The sequence below is a fragment of the Podarcis raffonei genome, chromosome 4 (genome assembly GCF_027172205.1).
Source record: "Podarcis raffonei isolate rPodRaf1 chromosome 4, rPodRaf1.pri, whole genome shotgun sequence".
In the NCBI taxonomy this organism is placed as follows: domain Eukaryota; kingdom Metazoa; phylum Chordata; class Lepidosauria; order Squamata; family Lacertidae; genus Podarcis; species Podarcis raffonei.
The window spans coordinates 11,274,663-11,283,744 of NC_070605.1; the positions used below are offsets into that span (position 1 = coordinate 11,274,663).

At 51.4% G+C, this 9,082-nt stretch overlaps 1 protein-coding gene across 2 annotated transcripts in view; it reads right to left on the reverse strand.

Annotated features, from left to right (window-relative positions):
* Positions 1-8,803, reverse strand: part of PAK1 (p21 (RAC1) activated kinase 1) — a 111,353-nt gene extending 102,550 nt beyond the window's left edge. Inside the window, exon 1 of one of the 2 annotated variants that reach the window (XM_053385446.1) lies at positions 8,563-8,803. The gene's annotated coding sequence lies outside the window, so the exon portion shown is untranslated. The remainder of the gene's footprint in view (positions 1-8,562) is intronic. The other variant, XM_053385445.1, reaches the window with a different exon arrangement.
* Between the last annotated feature and the right edge of the window lie 279 nt (positions 8,804-9,082).

Here is a 9,082-nt window from a genome sequence, read left to right on the forward strand (position 1 = left end):
CCTTTAGCTTTAACCCAGCCCCCTTATTTTACCAGTTTATCTTCATTCTCAGTGTGGTAAACTGATTGCAGGCAGCCACACGTGCGTTCGAGCCTCCCGAGAGAGAAAGCTGTTGCTTTCCTGCATTCTGCCTCAGGCTCTTACTGCCCACCCTCTTCTGTTTCGTTACTGTGTTTGCTCAAACGGAACAAAGAGCAGAGAAAACCCCTCCCCTCCAGGCAAGCAGAGGGGAAAGCAGAGCGTCCTTCCTTCTAATTCCTCTCCGTGCTCCGGTGGTGGTGGTGGTGCTGCTGCTGCTGCTGCTGCTGCGTCTAGGGACTCGCAGGCAACATGCAGATGGGGTAGAGAGAGAGAGCTGGCTGGCTTGGGTGGGTGGGTGGGGAAACTTTTGCCTTCCTTTCCTCCCTCCGGTAAAACCCCTCTCCTGCATTCTTAGCCAGCTGGTTCTCTGCACACCCCTCTCGGTGCTCCTTGTCCCTTCTATGTTTTTCCTTCCCTCCCCACTTAAAACGTGGTTACAAAGCACGGATCCACATGGATCCTCAGGATCTTTGCATTGGGTCACCCTAAATTCACCATCAGATCACATAGCAATGATCTGATGCAAAAAGAGGGCTGCAATGGTGCAAAAACGTGGTTACAAAGCACGGATCCACATGGATCCTCAGGATCTTTGCATTGGGTCACCCCAAATTCACCATCAGATCACATAGCATATCCATGGCTACAGCCTGCACCAAAAAAAATCACGCACCCACTGTTGCCTGGGGCTGCAATGGTGCAAAAACGTGGTTACAAAGCACAGATCCACATGGATTCTCAGGATTTTTGCATTGGGCTACCCCAAACTCACCGTCAAATCACATGTCTGTGGCCACAGCATGAAGCACAAAAATGATACATCCACTGTTTCATTCAGAATTTTTTTTTCTTGTTTTCCTCCTCTAAAAACTATGTGCGTGTTATGGTCAGGTGCGTGTTATCGAGCGAAAAATACGGTACTTCCTGGGAAGGAGAGTTCACCCACTCCTGGGACAACCTGTTCCACTATCAAGAAGCTCCTACCATCAGTAGTATTAGTAGTATTAGTAGTAGTAGTAGTAGTAATAATAATAATAATAATAATAATAATAATAATAATAATAATTTATTACTTATACCCGGCCCATCTGGCTGGCTTTCCCCAGCCACTCTGGGCGGCTTCCAACAAAACACTAAAATACAATAACCTATTAAACATTAAAAGCTTCCCTAAACAGGGCTGCCTTCTGATGTCTTCTAAAAGTCTGGTAGTTGTTGTTCTCTTTGACATCTGATGGGAGGGCGTTCCACAGGGTGGGCGCCACCACTGAGAAGGCCCTCTGCCTGGTTCCCTGTAGCTTTGCTTCTCGCAATGAGGGAACCTCCAGAAGGCCCTCAGCGTCTGGGCAGAATGATGGGGGTGGAGACACTCCTTCAGGTCTACTGGGCCGAGGCCGTTTAGGGCTTTAAAGGTCAGTACCAACACTTTGAATTGTGCTCGGAAACGTACTGGGAGCCAGTGTAGGTCTTTCAAGACCGGTGTTATATGGTCTCGGTGGCCGCTCCCAATCACCAGTCTAGCTGCCGCATTCTGGAAGTACCTTCCAATGTTTCGCCAAAATCTGCTTGGCCGCAATTTCCACCCACTGGATCTCGTGCTGCTCGCTTGGAGCAAGAGAGGACAGGCCTGCTTCATCTTCTGAGCGCCAGCCCTTCAAAAATTTGAAGGCAGCCAATCATGTCCGCCTTAATCTCCCACTCCTCCCAGGAGCATTTTTGCACCTGGCTATCAGCCAGTGGCATCCACGTGAAGATGCCCGGGTGCCAGGATGGCGCCTGATGTCTCCACCATCTGGAGGTACACCATCTGGAGAGCCTCCTACCCAGCTCTTTCAATTGCTCCTCTTAGGACTTAGTGCTTTAAATGTATTGTGTGGATGGGACCTATCGTGGCTTCTGGGTTCCCTGGGAAGAGAAATGGATTGTTAAACCAGTATGGGGATTCTAGCTGTGGGAGGCAAATACAGTGACACCTCTGGTTAAGAACTTAATTCGTTCTAGAGATCCGTTCTTAACCTGAAACTGTTCTTAACCTGAAGCACCACTTTAGCTAATGGCGCCTCCCGCTGCCGCCGCACGATTTCTGTTCTCATCCTGAAGCAAAGTTCTTAACCCGAGGTACTATTTCTGGGTCAGCAGAGTCTGTAACCTGAAGCGTCTGTAACCGGAAGCGTCTGTAACCCAAGGTACCACTGTAGAGGTTTTCTAATAACTCTCAGCCCGATGTAGGTGGTGCTGTGGGTTAAACCACAGAGCCTAGGGCTTGCCGATCAGAAGGTTGGCGGTTTGAATCCCCGCGACGGGGTGAGCTCCCATTGCTGGGTCCCTGGTCCTGCCAACCTAGCAGTTCGAAAGCACGTCAAAGTGCAAGTAGATAAATAGGTACCACTCTGGCGGGAAGGTAAACGGCGTTTCCGTGCACTGCTCTGGTTCGCCAGAAGCGGCTTAGTCATGCTGGCCACATGACCTGGAAGCTGTACGCCAGCTCCCTCGGCCAATAAAGCGAGATGAGCGCCGCAACCCCAGAGTCGGCCACGACTGGACCTAATGGTCAGGGGTCCCTTTACCTTTACCTAATAACTCTCAGCACCCATAACAAACTGCACAGCGTTCGAAATTTGCACCTCACTATTGGCTTCACCAAGTGAAGATGCCCAGGTGCCAGAATGGCGCCTGATGTCACCACCATCTGGAGGTGCATGCCTGGGGGATCCTTGGATCGGGACTGTTTTCACACACGAGTAACACATCCTGTAGAATTCTATTCATCATCACCATTATAATTTATTATTTGTACCCCGCCCATCTGGCTGGGTTTCCCCAACCACTCTGGGCAGCTTCCAACAAAGACAAAAAATACACAAAAATGTCACACATTAAAAGCTTCCCTGAACAGGGCTGCCTTCAGATGTCTTCTGAATGTCAGGTAGTTGTTTATCTCTTTGACATCTTCTGGGAGTGTGTTCCACAGGGCGGGCGCCACTACTGAGAAGGCCCTCTGCCTGGTTCCCTGTAACCTTACTTCTCGCAATGAGGGAACTGCCAGAAGGCCCTCGGCGCTGGACCTCAGTTTCCGGGCAGAACGATGGGGGTGGAGACGCTCCTTCAGGTATACTGGGCCAAGGCCGTTTATATTATATTATATGTTATTCATTTAATCAGAAGGAATTTCAGGAACCAAGAAGTCATATTGGCATATCAGGTAGAAGGGCTGTAGCCTAGCTTTCTCCCAGACATGCTACTTTTCTCTGTGTGAGGAAAACCTCTGCGAGGAGGCGCAGTCAGTCTTGTGAGCTCCCACCCGCAGCCTGAAACTGCACAGCCCAGCACTGATCTACTGATACCAGATCTCCAGCTGGGTTCCAGATTGCAGTGCACAACCACAGGTGTGCAAGAGGCCTGGATCCCGAACCCACAGAGGCCTATCACATCTCGCCTTTCAGTTGCTCAAAGCTGCAAACAAGGGCTTGCTTCCCTTAAGCATTGATAGTTTGTCATTCTGGCCCGGGTCATTGGGCAGGGTGGGGCAGGTTAAACGTTAACCCCTGCTGTATACAGGTTCCTTGGCAAAGCAAAACGGCCTGCACAGGGAGTTTGTGTACTTCCAACCCTAGCGGTTGTGTAATCCGTTTCAGACAAAGGAGGTGTTGAAAAGGACCCGATTGCAGCATCACTTTTTAAAAAAATATCCTGCAAAGTAAGGTGGAAGCAAAAGGCATCCCAAAACGGGCCAGTCTCAAATATTTAGGAGTTTGGAATCATGCGAGACCTTCATTTGGAACACGGGTTTTCGAGATGGTGTGTGGGCCGGCGTTAGTCAGGAGTGGCGGCATGAGGAGCGGGCGGACAAAAAAGAACAGAGCGTGGCTCGTTTGGGGTTTTATTTTGGAATGTTTTCAAATCACACATGGTTCTTGTTAAAACACATCATTAGAAATTGTACACTCACAATCGGGATCCTTGTGTCCAACAGAGCGGCCAGCCAGCATCCCATTAGGTCTTCAAGGGCTTTCAGAATAAAGGCCGTTTATTTCATTCGCGGCTTTAACAACCCATCAGGCACCCCTGTGATTAACTCCCTTTCGCTGAAAAGGAAGTAGCTTGAAGCTTTAAAAAAAAAATAGGGCCCTGTATAGCATAGAGACTCATTTCTGGAAAGAGGCAAGATTTGAACTTGGGGTATGATACACGAGGTGAGGTTGAAAGCAGCGCAAGAAGCTGAAGATATATAAGCTAGGTACCAAATGGCCCCTTAAACCAAAGTTGCAGTCGCCAAAACAGAATGTCTGGTTGCCATTTTTGGTAAGATGGCTCTGAAATCTTGTTTTTCAAATGATGGGCTGGCTGTGATGGCCTACAGGAAACTCAGGCCATGTGCTGAAACAGCCTTCTGCTCCTTTTTATCTTAGTGCAAACCAATTCCCCATAAAAGCTCAGTTGAACCTAGAAAAATGCGTGGGCTGGAGCTCTGTTTTGCCAGCACCGAAGAGGCTGGCATTATTGGATGGTTGCAGGGGCCGTTAACGGGAGCAAAGATCACGTCCCGACACTTTGCACTGACGGATGGCGAACAATGCCTTCAATAGAGAAGGAGCCTCTTGGTGAGGCTCCCTTTCTGAAAGTGAATGCCCTCTATAGAGTTCTGCCCGGCAGAAAGAGCACGATCCATCTCTGCACTCCCAACTCCCCCATCCTTCTCCGCAGCAGCAGTGGGGGAAATTAACCCAGGGCATTTAGGCAAGATGACCCCAACCGGATAAAACAATGCACACACAAACCCTTCCCAGGAATCATGCGCTGCCACAGACGGTTGGTCACAAGCCACCCGCAAAGCCTGAGCTACTCAAATTTGAAGAGAATCCAGTGCTTCTCCTGAAAGTATTTCCACTAACTAAGCACATGGAGAGAGAGAGAGAGAGAGAGAGAGAGAGAGAGAGAGAGAGAGAGAGAGAGAGAGATGAAGAGGAACACTGGGGGAAATCATTACTGATCTGATGCTCAGAAATTATCCATTTCTTGCCTTTCCTAACAGAAGCTGCTACGGAAGTCTGTTCAACTTCCAAAACGTTTGGAAACCAACGCGCGGCTTCCAATTGGCTGCAAGAAGCTCCTGCAGCCAATCGGAAGTCACGGAAGCTGTGCCGGAATTTCGGGTTCCAAAGAATGTTCGCAAACCAGAACATTCACTTCCAGGTTTGCAGCATTCGGGAGCCAAAATGTTTGACTCGCAAGGCTTTCAGATCCAAGGTACTTATTCCTGTAAAAGGCTTCTTCCCGCTAATTAAAGGCTACACTAATCCAGTGGAGTCCCTAAAACAGTTGGATGGCACCTTGTACGCCTCCTCTTGGCAACTCCCGCAGCAAAGCTGGTACCAAACATCTTGCCCAGCTTTTCTTTGGACCATATCAGTGAGGCCGAAAGAGGGGTCTTGTCATCTGTGCCTCCATACACACTGCCCAGGCTTGTGCCCCAGGGAGATCATTTCTGTGCTGCAAAGGCACAGAACCCTGTGCTTCAACCCTGGAGGCGTCTCGAGACATACGGTGCCAGCGAGAATGACAAAAAGTGGGTCAGGCCACTGGCCCCTCTAACCCAGGCTCAGTTTCTTCTAACTGGAAGCAGCTCCCCAAAGTATCAAAGCACAGTCTTTCCTACCACCTACCCGATCCTTCTGCCTCTACTGGGGGACACCAGGGAATGAGCGGGAGACCTTCTGAAAGCAAAGCACCCCCTCTACCACTCAGCTATGGAAGTGGAAGCACCAGCCTACATAGTATTGTGTTGGTGCATCCTATTCATAATGAAGGCTGATCGCCGAAGAATGGATGCTTTTGAATTATGGTGCTGGAGGAGACTCTTGAGAGTCCCATGGACTGCAAGAAGATCAAACCTCTCCATTCTGAAGGAAATCAGCCCTGAGTGCTCACTGGAAGGACAGATCCTGAAGCTGAGGCTCCAGTACTTTGGCCACCTCATGAGAAGAGAAGACTCCCTGGAAAAGACCCTGATGTTGGGAAGAAGAAGAAGAAGAGTTTGGATTTGATATCCCACCTTTCACTCCCTTTAAGGAGTCTCAAAGTGGCTAACATTCTCCTTTCCCTTCCTCCCCCACAACAAACACTCTGTGAGGTGAGTGAGGCTGAGAGACTTCAAAGAAGTGTGACTGGCCCAAGGTCACCCAGCAGCTGCATGTGGAGGAGCGGAGACGCGAACCCGGTTCCCCAGATTACGAGGCTACCGCTCTTAACCACTACACCACACTGGGAAAGATGGAGGGCACAAGGAGAAGGGGACGACAGAGGACGAGATGGTTGGACAGTGTTCTCGAAGCTACCAGCATGAGTTTGACCAAACTGCGGGAGGCAGTGGAAGACAGGAGTGCCTGGCGTGCTCTGGTCCAGGGGGTCACGAAGAGTCGGACACGACTAAATGACTATACAACAACAACAAATTCAATTTGGGCTTTCATTCTCCACAACTAGCAAAGATCTGCGCCTCCAGTCTCACGGGCTGCAGACGCACACTCAATGCCCTTGTGCTCCCCTCGCATGTCACATACATCAAGTCTAGTTCACATGTGAAATGTACATCGCTCAGATGTGTGAACTGCCTCCACTGAGAAACACAGCTGTTAGCCAATACAGTATAAAGGTTTGCTCTGTGATGCCTCATTCTCCCATGCGAGTCATCATGTTGCAGTCATCAAGCGATCTGCAGGCAGATCTGAATCAACACCTCCAAAGGGCAAAGTAATGCATTAAAAAAAACCCACCATACCAGTGATTTTGCGGTCAACAAAAAGATTAAGGCATACTAAAGGGACCCCTGACCATTAGGTCCAGTCATGGCTGACTCTGGGGTTGCGGTGCTCATCTCGCTTTATTGGCCAAGGGAGCCGGCGTACAGCTTCCGGGTCATGTGGCCAGCATGACTAAGCCGCTTCTGGCAAACCAGAGCAGCGCACAGAAACGCCGTTTACCTTCCCGCCGGAGCAGTACCTATTTATCTACTTGCACTTTGACGTGCTTTCGAACTGCTAGGTTGGCAGGAGCAGGGACCGAGCAACAGGAGCTCACCCCATCGCAGGGATTCGAACCACCGACCTTCTGATCGGCAAGTCCTAGGTTCTGTGGTTTAACCCACAGCGCCACCCGCGTCCCTTAAGGCATACTAAGTCGCAATCAATTTGCACTAAGCAATATTGAGTATGCAATCCCAGCAGCACCAGAAATACCCCAGGGTGCACAGGGGCAATCAGAAAATAAGAGCCCTGGTTTGTTATTTGGAAAAGATTCCCCCCCCCCCCCAGAAAAGGCTAGGCTGGGAAATTTCACTCACACCTACCCATCCCAGTAATACTTTAGAGCTTTGGACAAAACAGATCAACTTTTGTTTCATCCTGTTCCCTGAGATGCTAGGGAAATTTAACTCTGACCCTCTTCTTCCAGTGTCCAAAGCACATTGCAATTATACCAAAGCAAAGCAAAACTGATTTTTTTAAAGGGGGAACTAAACATTTCAGCAGTTCTGCAAAAATTGCATTTATGTCATGCATGGATCTTTGCCACCCCAAAGACACTTCCCAGGGAGTAAGTCCCAATGAACCTAATTGTGTTGGGGGGCGGTGGACATACTTCTGAGAATTGTACTGTTAAGCCTCCCAAACAATTTTAAAAGCCTTTGTTGGGAGGGGGGCTGTTAAATTCCTCAAGCGGATGGCGGATAAAAGGAGCCAGGTGCTTCACACACCCGGCGGCCCCCATCCTCCCACCGGAGGCAAGGAGTCCTCAACTCAGCCTGGGAAAAGAGGAGGGGCGCCCGCAGCCCAGAGTCGAGTCCCTTTGTTAAATGGCCCGTCGAAAGAGCGGAGATTCTTTTGAATGGAAGGGACACGGAGTCGGCCCATCACCATCCCCTTTCGGGGGGGGGGGCAGATCTTCTTATTTGATTATTTGGGGAAGGGGGCGTGGAGAGAGGAGGGCAAACAAAACCTGCAGCTTTGCATTCTGACAAGGAAGCATCTGCCGAGCGACTCTTCTAATTCCATAGGTGCCTTTTGCGCGTGGGGGCGTGTGTGTGTGCGTGAAAATCAATTTTATGTGCGCACACCCCCCACACCTAGGGGGGGCGGGGAAAGCTGGGATTCTATGAAATGCAGAAGAACGAGAACCGGCCCTTTCAGGAAGGGCGATACTGTCGTGTCGTGTCGTTTTGGTGCGGCAGATGCACCACGCAACACCCCCCCCCAATAAATAATCGGACCCCCCCCCCAAAAAAAATAAAACTTCACCAGGAGGATCCCTTTGGTCCTCCGCCCTTCCAGCTGCGAAAAAGAGCGAAAGAGAGAGAAGGAAGTCTTGCCGGCGAAGGCGCAAACTTGGCAGCGCCCGGGAATTTGGAGACGCGGCTGGTCGGAGCAGCGCTGGCTCTGCGGCTGCTTCCGCGTGTGCGGCTGGTGGCATCGCGCTAAGGGGACTTACCGGCTTCTCCCCGCCTCCTGCTCTTGCTGCTGCTGCAAGCCGGCCAGGCGGGCGCGCAGCCGGGATGGCTTTTCTCTCCTCCGCCTTCCTCTCCGCGGCTCCTCCGGCTGGCGATCCCTCGGCCAGCGCTCCGCAGCGAGGCGAGGCCACCCGCCCAGCCGCGTCGTGCCCTCGGCCCGCCCCTATTGTCAGAGCGGCCGGCCAGCCTCCGCCTGCTCCTACCTTGCCCACCCGAGGACTGCGGCAGCGCCCGCCCCGTGGCCACCTACCCCCGCCTCGCCCATTGGCTCGCCTCCCTCGGCCCCGCCTCTCTCCGATGGCTGCGGGGGGTGTCCTGCTCGGCGCCGTCGCCTTTTTCCAGGAGGTAGGGAGGCTGGACGGGGAGGTGGGGTCGGAAGTGGGCAGAGAAGGAGGGGAGCTCGTAGCCAAAAGGGCCGAGTCGGCCGGCAGAGCGCCGGGGAAAGTTTGGAGAGGAGAAACGCACCGTCATGATTTCCCGGTGGAAGCAGCAGGATTAGGG